The 15,463-nt window shown below is 32.7% G+C and overlaps 1 non-coding gene across 2 annotated transcripts in view; it reads left to right on the forward strand.

Annotated features, from left to right (window-relative positions):
- LOC103225894 (uncharacterized) overlaps window positions 1-11,416 on the forward strand; it is a 110,015-nt gene extending 98,599 nt beyond the window's left edge. For both annotated transcript variants that reach the window (XR_005240374.2, XR_005240375.2), the window contains one exon: window positions 10,983-11,416. This is a non-coding gene — a transcript (uncharacterized protein). The remainder of the gene's footprint in view (window positions 1-10,982) is intronic.
- Window positions 11,417-15,463: the final 4,047 nt, after the last annotated feature.

The following is a 15,463-nucleotide window of genomic DNA, read 5'->3' on the forward strand; positions in this document are numbered from 1 at the left end:
TGGCCAAGGGAGCAATAATCAAGATGGCAACAATCTTGGAGTATAGACCAGGAACACTCCCTGCTTTTCTGTTGTGACACTTGTCCAGAAATTTTATATTATCCTGTAGATCTATTGTGGTGAGGAGACTTCAAAATGAGTGACACTGAATTTCTTACCATCCAGGCAGGTGGAAGTTTGAAGAAGATTAAATTTGATTTAAAACAATAATGGAATATGAAAGCTTGTATGCAGTGTTGTGATGTGATACACACATACACACATAAATATATATAGCATATTCATTTAAAATTAATGTATATTTCTAATGCATTTAGTTCTCATTTCAAATTTATTCATACACATTAGGTTTAGTGTAGAGTTTATGTGTATGGGCTCTGGAGTCAGATAGCTACAGCATGAATCTCAGCTTATTTACTATGTGATCTCGTACAACTTGCTTACCTCTCTGAGTTTTAGTTTCTCACCCATAAAATGAGGATAATAGCATGGTTGATCTATTTAAGTGATTCTTGATTGCTAAATTTCTTAGAAATTTCTCTGGAACATAGAAAGAATTTAGTAAATAATAGATTTCTTTAAAAGTTCTCTTATTAAAGCATAAGCTATTTTCTCTTTTGAATACATGCATTTGACATTTTAACTTATTTTCTGTATTTTTTATTTGCTTATATATACAATTTACTCTCCAAACTGCACTTTGCTCTGTCACTTCATAAATTAGTTTTCACCCCGTGTACCTGTATACTTGCACCCCTTCCGCCAAATTCTATGCTCAAAGTCTGACCAAGAGTTTATTTAGTGTTTTCTCCTCTTCCACTCTCAATTTTGTGTTTCTTATGTGGCAGTAAAAATTTTGGACACAATTTTACTTCTAGTTTCATGACTGTCTAAGACTGAGCATCAAGTTCCACTTTATTTATGTATCACTGCATTCTCCATCCCAATTCCTGATACTGGATTCTAGGCTGCACCTTAGTCTGTGCATTCAGTTAGCAAACATTTTTTTGCTTGTTTTCGCTCTGCCAGGCAGTGTGACAATCACTAAAGACTGTCACAGATAAAATAACCCCTGATATCCATTGATATAGCTGTAAATCTTTCATTCACATGGTATGGCTTTACTATCCAATAAAGTTCCCCTTTTACTTAAACCAATGTCTTAGTCTATCTGGGCTTCTATAACAAAATGTCACAGACTAGGTAGCTTATAAGCAGCTCAAGTCTATTTCTTAGAAATCTGGAGACTGCAAAGTCCAAGACTAAGGTGCCAACAGATTCAGTGTCTGGTGAGAACCTGTTTTCTGGTTTATATGTGACACCTTCTAGCTGTGTCCTCATGTGCTGGAAGGATCAACACACCTCCCTGGGGACTACTGGTATCTTTGGATCTTTGTCCTCTCCAAATCTCATGTTGAAATGTGACTCCCAATTTAGGAAGTGGGGCCTAATGAGGTGTTGGATTATGAGGGCATATTCTTCTTGAATGGCTTGATGTTGTCCCCTTGGTAATGAGTGAATTCTCACTCTATTAGTTCATGAGAGAGAGGTTGTTTAAAAGAGCCTGGCACCTCCTTTCTCTCTTGCTCTCTCATAACACCTCTGCTTCCTATTTGCCTTCTACCTGGTTGAAGACTTCCTGAGGCCCTCACCAGAAACAGCAGCCAGCACTGTGTTTCTTGTACAGTTTACAGAAACATGAGCCAAAATAAATCCTCTTTCTTTATAAATTACCCAGCATCATGTGTTCCTTTGTAGCAATGCAAAATGGACTAAAATAGTCACTAATCCCATTTATGAGGTCCCCACCCTTATGACTTACTCACCTCTCAATGGCCTCAACTCCTAACACCATCACATTGGTGATTAAGTTTCAACATAATAATTTAGGGGCTGATTAGATGGGACACAAACATTAAAACCATAGCAACCAGTTTGAGTTGTGTTTCTTTCACTTATAACCCTAAATGTCCTGAGTAGTATGAGACCATTTCATCATATACTAAATCCTCATGTGCTCTAGAGTCTTATTCTGTATGATCTCTTCTACTGTATTGACATTAATTTGTACCAGTCCTTGGACTTGAATTGCATTGTTTTATTATAGTAGCTTTTCAATATATTGTAATGTATTACTGGAAGAGTCTTCACTAATCACACATTCACATTTTGGAGGTAGTATTTTATATGGTGATTTTTCCAAGTGACTTTTAGATTTATTTTGTCTTGTTTTGTTTATAAAGCATAGAAAAGAAACAAGAACTCTGAGGTATATGTTGGTATTTGCTTAGAATATAGTAATTTTATGTGTTAATTTTGAAGGATTGAATCTATACAATATTGAATTTGATAATACAAGAGAACAGTGTATTTTTCATTTATTCAAATCATTTACAATACTTAAGTGAATTTTAATGTTTACTTCCATACAGTTATATTGATTTCTAGATTGATTTACTCAGAAATAAGAAAATTATTTTTTATATTTTCTTTTCTTTTCTTTTCTTTTTTTTTTTTTTTTTTTTTTTTCTGAGACAGAGACTCGCTCTGTTGCTAGGCTGGATTGCAGTAGCATGGTCACTGTGACCTCCACCTCCTGGGTTCAAGCAATTCTCCTGCTTCAGCCTCCCGAGTAGCTGAGACTACAGGTGCATGCCAGCATGCTCAGCTAATTTTTGTATTTTTAGTAGAGATGGGGTTTCACCATGTTGGCCAGAATGGTCTTGATCTCTTGACCTTGTGATCTGCCCTCTTCAGCCTCCCAGAGTACTGGGATTACAGGCGTGTGCCACCGTGCCTGGCCCCTTTTGTTATACTTTCTAAATTGTTATTATTTGTGTAAATGAAGGATTTTTATTTTTATAATATGCTATCTTCAGGTATTCTCATTTTAATTTCAATTGTTTTTGTTTCCAAGTATTCAAACTATCACTGCACATAATAAAAAGTTTGCTTCTCACTTAATTTTCTTGTTTAATTACATTGATGTACCTTTCAAACAATTTAAAATAAAGCGGTAACAATTGTCTTACTCTTGACTTTACTAAGAATGCTTATTACACAATTAGGCATAAGGTTTCTGTCTCAAAAAATTATATACGGATGTTTAACTTTTAAAATGCCTTCTTTGTATTATATGAAGATCTTTATTTGACCGAATTTTATATGATTTTTAATTGATATCAAGCCTTTTTTTTTTTTTTTTTTTTTTTTTTTTGCGTTTCTAGAATAAATCTTTTTTGGCTTTGCTATGTTCTTTTAACCTTTATTTGCATTGAAAATAATGAGAAAGAATCACATGTTGTCTCATGCTAGATGTTTTGGAAACTTTTTTTTACCCCTATCTGTAGAATAATTTAAATTACAGAAAAATAACTGTTTTTTGAAATAAATGTACTTTTTGAGAATACCAAGAGCTTGTCACCATTCTTTTAGAAAAAATGTACCTACATTACACAGAAAGCTTAAGATCCCAACTAATTTCCTAGAGTATAACTGAAATATGAACATTTGTAAGAGTAACAAACTATTTGTTTAGGATTTAATTTGATTAAAATATAACTTGTAATCTCAAAGCAATTGACATGGTTTTTAACAATTACATGCTTTGTATGCAGAAAAACCTTTTCTTCTATTTAAGTCAGTTTTTTCACTTAAATTGCTTTAATTCTCTAAAATTTCCTCCAGTATTTTTCTTAAAAAAATGTGGATACTAATTGCATAGCACTAGTCAAAAAGAAGATCATGCTGAAAGAATGGTAGAGGATAAGACATAATGGTACAGTTGCCTTGTGTATGACACTGTGATGTACTGATCATCAGCCATATCTATGCCTGACTCTGCCAGCCTATCAAGTGCATTTTTATTGCAACTTGAATATTTTCATGCACATCATTTTCATGAAAATATTTTACAAAGTTTAGGGGATTAAAATGTAATTTTTTCCTATATTACCATTGGCCAAAACATTTGTACTGAGAAATAAATATATTCTCAGAAATTTGGGTATTGAAAAGCAAGAGGCTTTCTATCAAGAAAACGTTTCCATTTTAAAAACATAGAAATATTTTCTATTCTTGCAAAAACCTATGTGTAATCTTCAAATCTTTTAAAAGTTCACATTCCAAAACAAGTTTTGAAATATTTGTTGCTAGAGTTTCATCTTTCCTAGAGAATTTTCATGTCTACTACTACCACAGATAAATTTTGGAGCACTTATTATTAAGATAAACTTGATAAGACAATTTTTACTTGTTCATGTATTGAAATTGTACAATTTCAAATATACTAGTTGTGTCCTTCAAGTTATTTATAACTGGAAAAAATTCAACTTCATATTTAAATATTAAGAAATACTTAAATGCAAGTAATAGAAGGGCAATGGCAGTAATAGAATCTTTACTCCTGAGGTAGTTTAGTCAAAAGTAACAGATGCCAAGAACAAAATGGAACTTATTGAGATAATATTGATGCCTAATGAGATCAGAGACCTTAGGAAAGGTTGACACTGGGACAGTTCCAGAAAACTTTCCAGCAGAGACACTGGGACTTCTTTTTGGAGCCAGAACTTTAATGTGACCCATCTCAAAATAATTCTGTCTCTTTCTCTTTCCATTAAAAACTTTAAGTTCCTGGATAAATAATCTGGATTAGAAGTATCAATTGTCCACTGTTGCTTTGATATTTGATGGCCACTGTGAGATGGTCATTAGATGCAAGTATGGTCACCCTGGACCTATTCCTGTATATCAATGACAATAAGTACAGTAAAGGGCATTTTTAGCTATATTGATGTTTTTCAAAACTATCATATTGCAATTCTAATCTTTCTGGAATTATTCACTATGTTCGCTATTCCCAGTAGTGAGCAAAATAATTTTTACCATTTATATTTAATTGTGAGTTGTTTAATTCTATCCTGATCATGGGTGTTTCAGGACAAATATCCTACTTGGGAATTCCTTATATCTTAAGCAGATGAATGAGAAGAATGGAAAATTGGTTGCTGTTTTTAAAATACAAAAATATCTACAAATAATAGAATTAATAACTATAAGTTAAAATTGAATTTTTAAGTCTGCATCTAATATTAAAATGCTATTTTTTGAAGCTATGTGCAAAGTTTCAGTTTGTAGGACTGCATCCTGAGACTGCATCATCCCCATCAACCGAAATCTTCACTTCTAGGAGTTAAAGAGTGTATGTTTCTTTATATTGATAATTTACTTTATATTAATAAGTAAGAAAGGCTTAATGACTTGGTAATGGTTACATAATCTGACATGCCTTATATAAGTATCTACATACAAACCTCTTGGAGGTGTCAGACAAAAAAGATCTTGAATCTTTTTTTTTTTTTTGAGACGGAGTCTCACTCTGTCACCCAGGCTGGAGTACAGTGGCCGAATCTCAGCTCACTGCAAGCTCCGCCTCCCGGGTTTATGCCATTCTCCTGTCTCAGCCTCCCAAGTAGCTGGGACTATAGGCGCCCGCCACCTCGCCGGGCTAGCTTTTTGCATTTTTTTTAGTAGAGACGGGGTTTCACCGTGTTAGCCAGGATGGTCTTGATCTCCTGACCTCGTGATCCGCCCATCTCGGCCTCCCAAAGTGCTGGGATTACAGGCTTCAGCCACGGTGCCCGGCCTAGATCTTGAATCTTTACTGATCTCAGTTGAAAGTGAGTTTCTGTTTTGTGTGGCATGTATTTAAGATAGTGAACACAGGAGCAATTTGTTGCTGCATAATTATGTTAAACTTTTAAAATTTGACTAGTGTATTTTAATGATAAATTTCTAATAAAATTAAATAACTTTATAGAATTTCAAATTTATTTCTACATTGCAGAAGTTCATTCTATGATGGTTATATTTTAACTTTGAAACATTGACTCTGGTTGAATGTTGATTTTAATTCTCAGGCATTCGACAGTTCACCAAAAAATCTTCCCAGTATACCTCTGTTATAGATAAAATTCTCTATAAATAGTGAGTGTAATAAGGGAACATGGTGACTTGCGTGCTTTTTGGAAAATAGCCATCTTTTATTAGGAGAAGTCTTCCCTTGACTCAGGAGCAGTTTCAGGATACGCATATATAGAGTAACGAGGAAAGGAGAGGATATATTATCTATTCACTAATTCTGGCAATTTGGGATGCTTGAGGTAGATACTAAATTTACTTCTTATTTTTTTGGATTATGGTAGACCTTTGGAATCTACATTCAACATTTGATACTGTGTGTGACTCCTGATGAACACGCTGAAGATACATGATGTCCAGTAATTTTTACTGGGGATAATACCTACAACATACATAAGATGATGTTATTAAAATACATTTAAAATTACACAAGACATTTTAAAATTACTTAAGATAATGTATATAAAGAGTTTAACACAAATTTCAATTACCTTGGCTTAAGATGATTTAACTGTTTTGTAAGTTAACCAAGACCTACCATTTACTTCCTATTTAGTCTATGGCTGAATTTGGCATTTTTGAAAATCTTTTGATATCCTCTGAGAACTTATTATTATTTGTACTAATTTACTTCCTAATGAAAGCTATTAACAAGATTTATTTTAGGAAGTTTATCTCAGACAGGTTTATGTCCTTATGGAGCTTACAGTGTTAATTTCAAAGATGAAAAGGAAAGTTGTGTGTGAAATAGCAGAGAGTACTTTGCAGCTTGTCCCAGGAGTTACAGGGAGTAGCACGGACTGTGGAAACTCACATAAAGTTCTTCAAAATTTACTGTTTCTTTTGCTTCCTGAAAATTGTAATCAGTTCCTCTTTTCCTACTTAACATGAAAAATAAGTCCAATGGAATAGTCCATTGATTAATAAAGTTCTATTATTTTTTCTTCATGAAATGACTAATTTAACAAATTAAATCCTTCATTTATTAAGGTTTGTCTATTACTTATGTTTCCTCTATTCATTTCTGTACAAACCACAGAGATTTATCTTTAAATTTTCTTAGCACTATCAATGTACCTATTTAAGGATAATTTATAGCACATCTGTTGTATTAGTTGGGATATTTTAAATTAAATTCACAGAACTTTATATTAAGTAGAAATACCAATTTCAGAGAAGGACTCTTAATATCTTTATTTAGACTATGATATGGTTTGGCTCTGCATCCCCACCCAAATCTCATCACATATTGTAATCCCCACCTGTCGAGGGAGGGACCAGGCGGGATATGATTGGATCGTGAAGGTGGTTTCCCCCATGCTGCCCTCAGGATACTGAGTAACTCAGCAGAGCTGATGGTTTTAAAGTGTAACACTTCATTCTTGCACTTCTCTCTCCTGCCACTATGTGAAGAAGGTCCTTGCTTTCTCTTTGCCTTCCACTATGATTGTAAGCTTTTTGAATCCTCCCCAGCCATGAGGAACTATGAGCCAGTTAAACCTCTTTCTTTTATAAATGACTCAGTCTTGGTATTTATTTATAACAGCGTGAACATGGACTAATATAGACCATACACATAATGCTTATCAAATTATTGCCAGAAGAATGTGGCATATACCATGATGGGTCTAGATTGGGCTGTTTGCCTAGAGAAGAGGTGCTGGAGGTAGAAGTTGAAGATGTGTGTATAAGACAAAGGAGAAAACTGCTAACAAAGTCTGACATGTAGTTTCCTTAAGAATAAAACTTTGCATTTTATTAATTTTTTTTTTTACTGTTCTTGGAAGATAATCTGGTTCAAAACTAATGCTCAAAAAATCATTGTTGAATAAATGAATGAATGGGCAATACTGTTTCCTAACATAGTACATTACACTTCTGAGGAAGTCTGCTAGTTTCTAGGACTGCAATGATTATCTATCCTTAGGTCAACGGTATAATAAAACATTATTAAATATTGTGACTCAGATTTGCATAATACAAATTACTATAAAATGAATGAATCCATAATTCTTCAGTATATGGTGGTTTTTCTAACTGCATTGGAAATCCTTTGAGAACAAAGATAACAGGATCTACTTTTTGGTGTCCCAATATAGCAAGTAAATGTTCACCTAGTTAAATTGTGTTTGAATGAAGAGGGTTAAAAATGAGAGTTACTAACCAAATAGAGGATTAATTTGGTAGAATCAGCTCTAGTCTTGGTAAAGCTATATTTTTGTAGAATCTGATATATTCAGTTCTGTTAGCTAAATTAGCTACTTAATTATATTTGTTTATTTTACTTGTGAGTTATGTCTTCTGTAAAGTCTGAAGATAAGAGAGTGAATTATTATAATATACATCCAAAAATTACATAACACTTACATAAAACTTCTATTTCATAGATGATTCATTTACTTGTGATTAGATATTTAGAAGATTGCAGCATGTAATCTAAAGATAAGGAATTCAAAGCTTTTCATCCACATTTACGTTATTTGAGAATGAACAACTGTAGACTGTGAGACATGAGTTCCTTTTTCTATACCTTTCTATACTTTGAATGAGTACTCAAATAATTATCTGATTTCTATTTGTGATGTAACCATGAATTAATTACACACGGAGATTCTGTTTTGAATGAATTTTGTTATTCGACATTTTTGTGCCTCCGTAATGTTTTTTTTTTCTATTCATACTTTAATATTCTACTTTTTGGAATATATTACAGTAGTGAAACAAGACATTTATTATTGCTAATTAATGGCCATGTTACATGGTACAGAGATATAATTTTAAATACTTATTTTTATTTAAACTATGGAGTGCTTTGATTAAAAATATTTTTCTAATATTATAAATATTTGATCCTTGAAAAAATTGAAAACCATGTTTATAAATGGAAATCAGAATCTTTGGGCGGGAGGTCTTTGGCAAGGCAACTATTTTACACAAACAACTGAATCTGTTGGAGGGGACCACACGAAGCCTGCATCCCCTTTTGAACCCTCAGTAGCATCCTCCAGGGAAAGTCACTGTGTGAAGACTGTTTAAATGGCAGCAGTAGGGTGCATAGTAACACTGCTCCTCAAAGGAAGCATCACCTTATCTGACCCAGTCTTGGAGTTAATCAGGCGCCTGCTTCAGGCAGTTGACAGTAATGTCTCCAACCATTTCCATTTTTTAGTATTCAGGAGCCATCTGAGGACATATTTTGTTTGTATAATAGATCTTCACAGGATATGTTTTGTCAAAACTTAGGATGAACTTGGTCTTTTGCTGGATTTTAACTTCTAACAATATATAACTGTAAGGATTTCTCAAGTTCTACGATGGCATTGATTAAGCATCCTAACAATGATATCAAACAACATGCTCTTACCTACGTGAGTCATTTGGTAGAATAAAAGGTAACATCTTTTGGATTTGCAATAAGTATTTGAAGGGTTGCCCTTTTCATTTAACCTTTTCTGAGGCATTAAGTATATGGTTTTCTTCCCCTATAATGAGCTTCTTAATTTAAAGAAGTATAAAGTTCTGTTTGTGAAAAAAGCTATTATGCAGCTTGAAATGTAGGCCGCAGTTACCTTGTTCAGTTTGTGGGAAATGATCCTCTTGGCAAAGCACTTCAAATGTAAAGAGCTGTGGAGAACACAGAGTTGGTTTGATTAATACAGCATGTTCAGTTATGATTCTGTCTATCATAGTCTTGATTAATACAGCATGTTCAATTATGATTCTGTCTGTCTCTTCACTGCTTCAGTGGTTAAGCATATGCTGTTAGCTGCCAGAGTCAACACTCATATTTTTCTTTCCATTCTGTGAGAAGAACTTCAAATGTTATTATTCGTAAAGTCCTTTACTGCAGCCTGTTGGTCTGGACTAAGAACACACATTATTCCATGTCACATTAAGAATTCCAGCCTAGAAAGGTCAACTGTTAGGTTTATCACAGTGTTTATGGAGGTGCCGATTATTTACTTACAACTGCAGAGTATTTGAGATATTTTTTAAATTTATAAATTAGAATGAAATATTGCTACAGTAATTAGCAATGTAGCATCATTATAATTTATCTACTACAGCATTTTTTTTCATTATTTGTCACTCCTACTTCTGTACATATGAGCAAACCAGTGATTGTAAAAAACAACAATTAAGTATAAGTTGATAAATGACAGTACTCATTTCCCACTTTTTTTTATTATCATACTTTAAGTTCTAGGGTACATGTGCACAATGTGCAGGTTTGTTACATATGTATACATGTGCCATGTTGGTGTGCTGCACCCATTATTATTATTATTATTATTATTTTTTGAGACGGAGTTCTACTCATGTTGCCCAGGCTAGAGTGCAATAGCGCAATCTCAGCTCACTGCAACCTCTGCCTCCTGGATTCAAGCAACTCTCCTGTCTCAGCCTCCAGAGTAGCTGGGATTACAGAAATCTGCCACCATGCCTTGCTAATTTTTTGTATTTTTAGTACAGATGGGATTTCACCATATTGGCCAGACTGGTCTTGAACTCCTGACCTCAGGTAATCCACCTGCTTAGGCCTCCAAAAGTGCTGGGTTTGCTGGTGTGAGCCACCGCACCCAGTCCATTTCCCACTTGTTTTTTTCACCTTTGTTTCAAAACATTTGTTTGTGTCATACCGAAAGCAGCTTTCTAGCCAATCAATCAACATTTTAAAAAGAAAGGAAAATGAAAAAACTGATTATTAATCATGAAATTCCTACAATGTCTTATCTAGACTTACCAAAAAAAAGTAATATGGAAGGAAATTGATAATATAAGGTACAGTATGATTTGGAAATACTTGCTTTTTACTTTTGTAAGACAAAAATATTATATCTTTCATTTCTTTTTATCCAGTAAAAAATGAATTTTAAAAGGATAGAGACCCAGGGTAGAGTAATATGCTGTCATAGTATTCAGTGCTAGTCAACCTAGAAAGTCTGAGGGACACAAGACTTCTGCTTTTGTGATATCAATTGCAAAGTCAGGAGATTGAAAAACCATCTTGTTTGATAATTCACTGGAAATATCCGCAGAACTTATGGCTACATTTATTACAGAGAAAAGATACAGAAAATCAGCCAAGGGAAGAAACAGTCAAGGCAGAGTCTGGGAGAGATCCAAATATGGAGCTTCTGTTTATTCTCTTCCCATGAATTCATGAATGGTGTTATCTCCTCCTTGCCACAGAGTGTAACAATATCTACAAAATATTGCCAGTCAGTGAGGCTCACCTGAACCTAATCAACTTGGAAATAACAAAAAGAACAAGAGAAGACAAATGAGGAAAAAAGGACTGTGATATCAAGACCATTGGGCTATAAAATCCTATCTTTATGTTTGTAATGGAATCATTTAAATAAATAAGAGAAATGTGCAATGCTATACTACTGGCCAAAAGAATACGTCACACTCAAAAGGAATTAGCATTAGGAAACCTAAGTTGAAGAATGCTTTACCAAAATGTATTAGAGTTAGGAAACCTGAGCTCTTGTTCCAGTCTTATAAAAATATCTATGTAATTATAAGATGTAATTTATAATATATATATAATTATAAGATATCCATGTAATTTATAAGAATATCTATGTAATTTGTAAGATTTTCTATGTGTTCAAGCTACTCCGAATCCCAGTGATTTTAGGAGGAAAATAAGATAATTTAATTTACTCTTTTGGGATCACAGAGACATTCGCTGATATTCAGTGATGAAGCCATGTACCCTCTCGCTAAGAAAATGGACAAATACTCTTAATAGTCACAATTGTCATAATAAATTTTCTGTGAGTTCAAGACATTTGACCCACATCCCTAAACCTAGTTTATGGAAACTCTAAAATTTGGTGACTTCTAAATAATCTCTCAGATTTAAAATTGTAGATTGATTTATAGCATAACATCAAAATCATATGTGAAATTCTATTTTTAAGTGAAATAGACACATATAGCATAAAAAGTGCAATTGTTTTCTAGAATGTCTAATGAAAGTCAGTTGTTCTTTTATTGTTTCCGTATTGTTCAAGTTTTACTATTGTGTGTATTGTGAGGAATATGTGGGTGTATATTTATATATGTACATATGTATATATGTATGTACATACACACAGACACACATACACACACATGTTGTTTTGTTTCTCTGGCAAAGCCTAATTAATACAACAGAAAATAATTTGTCATTAGAATTTTAAAAGTATTTGCTCATTCTCCTTCTTAATCCACTGTCATTATTAAGTCCAATGCTATTCTTGTTCCAGATCCCTTGTATGTCACCTATTTTTGCTCTTTGTAAACTTTCAGATCATATTTTTTACCCATTTCATACATTCTAAATTTCATGCTAAACTACTATGATTTGGAAAATTTTTAATTGTATTTGCTGGGTGAAATCAGTTTGAAAGTTCATGTACTTTGGTTCTAGAAAATGTCATCACACAATTTGGTAAAAACTTATTTTTTTCTAATTTTTCTAATCTTTCTGAGACTTCTATTATTGAATACTAAATTTAAGAATGGAGCTTTCTAATTTACATATTTTGGTCTTTGTTCAACTTATGGAGTGATTTCATTAGAAAGAAAATAAGATATCTCTTTATTAAAGTTATTTCTGCTAAAAAGTGATACCTTAGTTTCTAAGAGTGCCTTTTCCTCTAAATTTTTCTTTATTAAGAAAAAAATTTTAATGCATGAATACCAAATCGTCTATTTTTCTGGATATCAATTTTAGTTGTGCTCAAATTTTATTCTTACCCTTCACTGTTTTAATTTTCTCTAAATTCCTTTATTTTCTTGAAACATTGATCTCTGTTTAAGCTTCTGTCTTAGCAGCTATCAGTCCATATTTGTGAATAGAGCACCAAAAAACTTACTGATAACTCGTGTGTGTGTGTGTGTGTGTGTGCGTGAGAGAGAGAGAGAGAGAGAGAGATTTCAGAATGGAACTTATTGAGTGGTAAGCTTTAATGTAAAATGAATAATTGGGAAGACACTCATCTCTTTCTTTTAGAATGACTATATGTCATTGTTTGAAGATATTTTCTCTTTGGTCAATTTTCCCAGAAAGGAATCTTTCCATGTGCTAGTGTGGCAGTGGGGGCCACATAGAGAGGAGAGCCTGGGGGCTGACTGTCCAATGGCAAACTTTCACTGAGTCCTGCTAGTTGTAGTAGAGGTCCCCAGTCTTCATTGAGCCCATTATCTCAGGTTTAAATTACCTCTAGTTCAAACTTACCAGAGAATAAACAACAGGTTTTCTGAAAGGCAGGAGCTTATCCACAATTATGTGAAGGTATAAAGGGAGAGGAGTATTCACATGGCTGTGTAGGACAGGATAGCTGATTGAGAGTTCTGGCGACTTTTTATACAGACTTTCTGCCTATCAGCCTCTTTGTTCTGTTAGAACTGGGCCCTGCCTTCAGAACCATCTAGTAATTATCTTCCTGAAATGTTCTTTGCTCCTCAACATCAGACTGTGCTTCAACCCTTTCCCTAACCCCCATCCTTGGCTTCATCTAGTCCGCTCATATGACTACTATTCATTCCTGAATTTTCTAATTTATAAAACATTGTGATTTATTGTGTTCTTTCCTATTTTAGTTCAGGTCCTGTGTTTACTTGTCAAATTTTACCAACATTGAATCTATTCTCAAAAGTCAAAATGACCATCATTAGCTCAGATAGCATAGAAATATAGTCTGTTTTCTAAATACCAATAACAATTGAACAACAATGGATGTTAAGTGGAGACTGAATATTTTAGTATTGGTTAGTATGTGTTTTCAAGTGAGCTATGTAATGGAGAAAATAATATAGTTACGGGGCATAAAAGTTTACTAATTTTTATTTAATACTTTAAAAAATAAAATTGAATTGAAACACAGTGACAAAGACTTGGAAGAAAAAGAGACATTACCTTATAATCCTTTTAAAAGTTAATTAGGCATTGTCTTCCCATAAAACCAAGTGTGCATTTAATAAAATCTGTCATAGCAAAAAATAAATCTTATCTTCTAATTTTATGCTTTTCTTATAACTATTTTACTTTTTTATCATTCTTATTCTCCTAGTTTTTTGTTGGAAAAAATATATAGTTTCCAAATTTAAAATGCATATTTTTTACTCCATTTAAAATCTCAGCTACAAGAAGATATCCCTGTAAATTCTGAATTCTCCATAAATTTTTACATATTTAAAGCCTGTTTTATTTAAATTTTTAATTTAAAAAATCCTTTCTTAGATACTGAGTGTAATTCTATGCTTTTCTTAGAATTGCACCTATATCACTGGCACCCAATCACTACGAAATATTAAGAAATAATTATTTAGCAAACATAGGATATATTTAGGAAACCAAAGTTTTTTGTCTGCATGTTATTAAAACTGATTGCAGAAACTATGATGTAGACACATGAAACATTTATTAGTATAATACTTTCTAAATTATCAGAGGTATTTTAAGACAAATAACTCATTTTTAATTTTAAATAAGCCAATGTAACAGACTGAGTGGGACATTTATTTACTTTTAGAGTCACTAAAATCATTCCTACTGGACCTATTGCCATACAACAGTCTGAAGAAATGAAATCTTCTGTAATAAATTACAGATAAAGTTATAATGACACTGGTCATTGCATTGAAGATACTAGCACTGACAAACATACCAGCTGAAATTGAAATGAAATTGAAAGCATATTTTGCCATGCTTAAAACCAAATATATCTATGAACAGATTTAATGTTCTGCTGGTTCAATTTATTGCCAGTTAATAGAAAATTTCTGTTTTTAAAATAGAGTGCTTTGATGTCTGATGCGTATTGTTCTTTCAAAAAGCACATTAAATATTATAATACTTTTTATAGATGTGATTAAAACTTTTTAATGATCAGGAATAAATATAGAACTCCATGTTGCTAAAATAAAATGGAAGTGGATAACAGCCCAGTGTTTAAAAAAAGACAGGATTAGTGTGATGTATTTATTATTATTGAATTGCAGCCTATCTGGTAAAATTTAATTAGAATTTAAAATATATATACCTCAAAGGTTTTCTGATATTGCTCTGCCAATTTCATTTACCACTGATAAGAAAAGATAAAAGACAAAAGATGTTTTTGCCTTTATTTACAGAGGATTTCAGTTATTTTGTGCTAGAGTGACATTTCATATTGATCCATATTTTTTTTCTATAAATATAACCAACTTTCTCTAGACAAGAGTCAATTTAAGGGTTAGCTGAAATTCACCAAAATTTGATATATTTTCAAGTTAAGTTATTGAAAGAAATAAGAACATTTAACTTTTATTATATGAGAAAAAAAAAATAGTTATATTTTTCATACTTAGGGTTCAAGTTAATGCATATCATAGTTAGGGTTCAAGTTAGTGCATAAGAATTATAAAAAGCAGCATTAGTAAGTTTAACGAGCATCAACAACGAAAACCCTGTCTTAAGAAAATCTAATTTATGCTATGCATTTTCATTGATATTTAGCCCAGAGTGGACAACTCTCACCAGATGGCATTAAATTATAGGAAAGAG

The sequence above is a fragment of the Chlorocebus sabaeus genome, chromosome 20 (genome assembly GCF_047675955.1).
Source record: "Chlorocebus sabaeus isolate Y175 chromosome 20, mChlSab1.0.hap1, whole genome shotgun sequence".
Taxonomy (NCBI): Eukaryota; Metazoa; Chordata; class Mammalia; order Primates; family Cercopithecidae; genus Chlorocebus; species Chlorocebus sabaeus.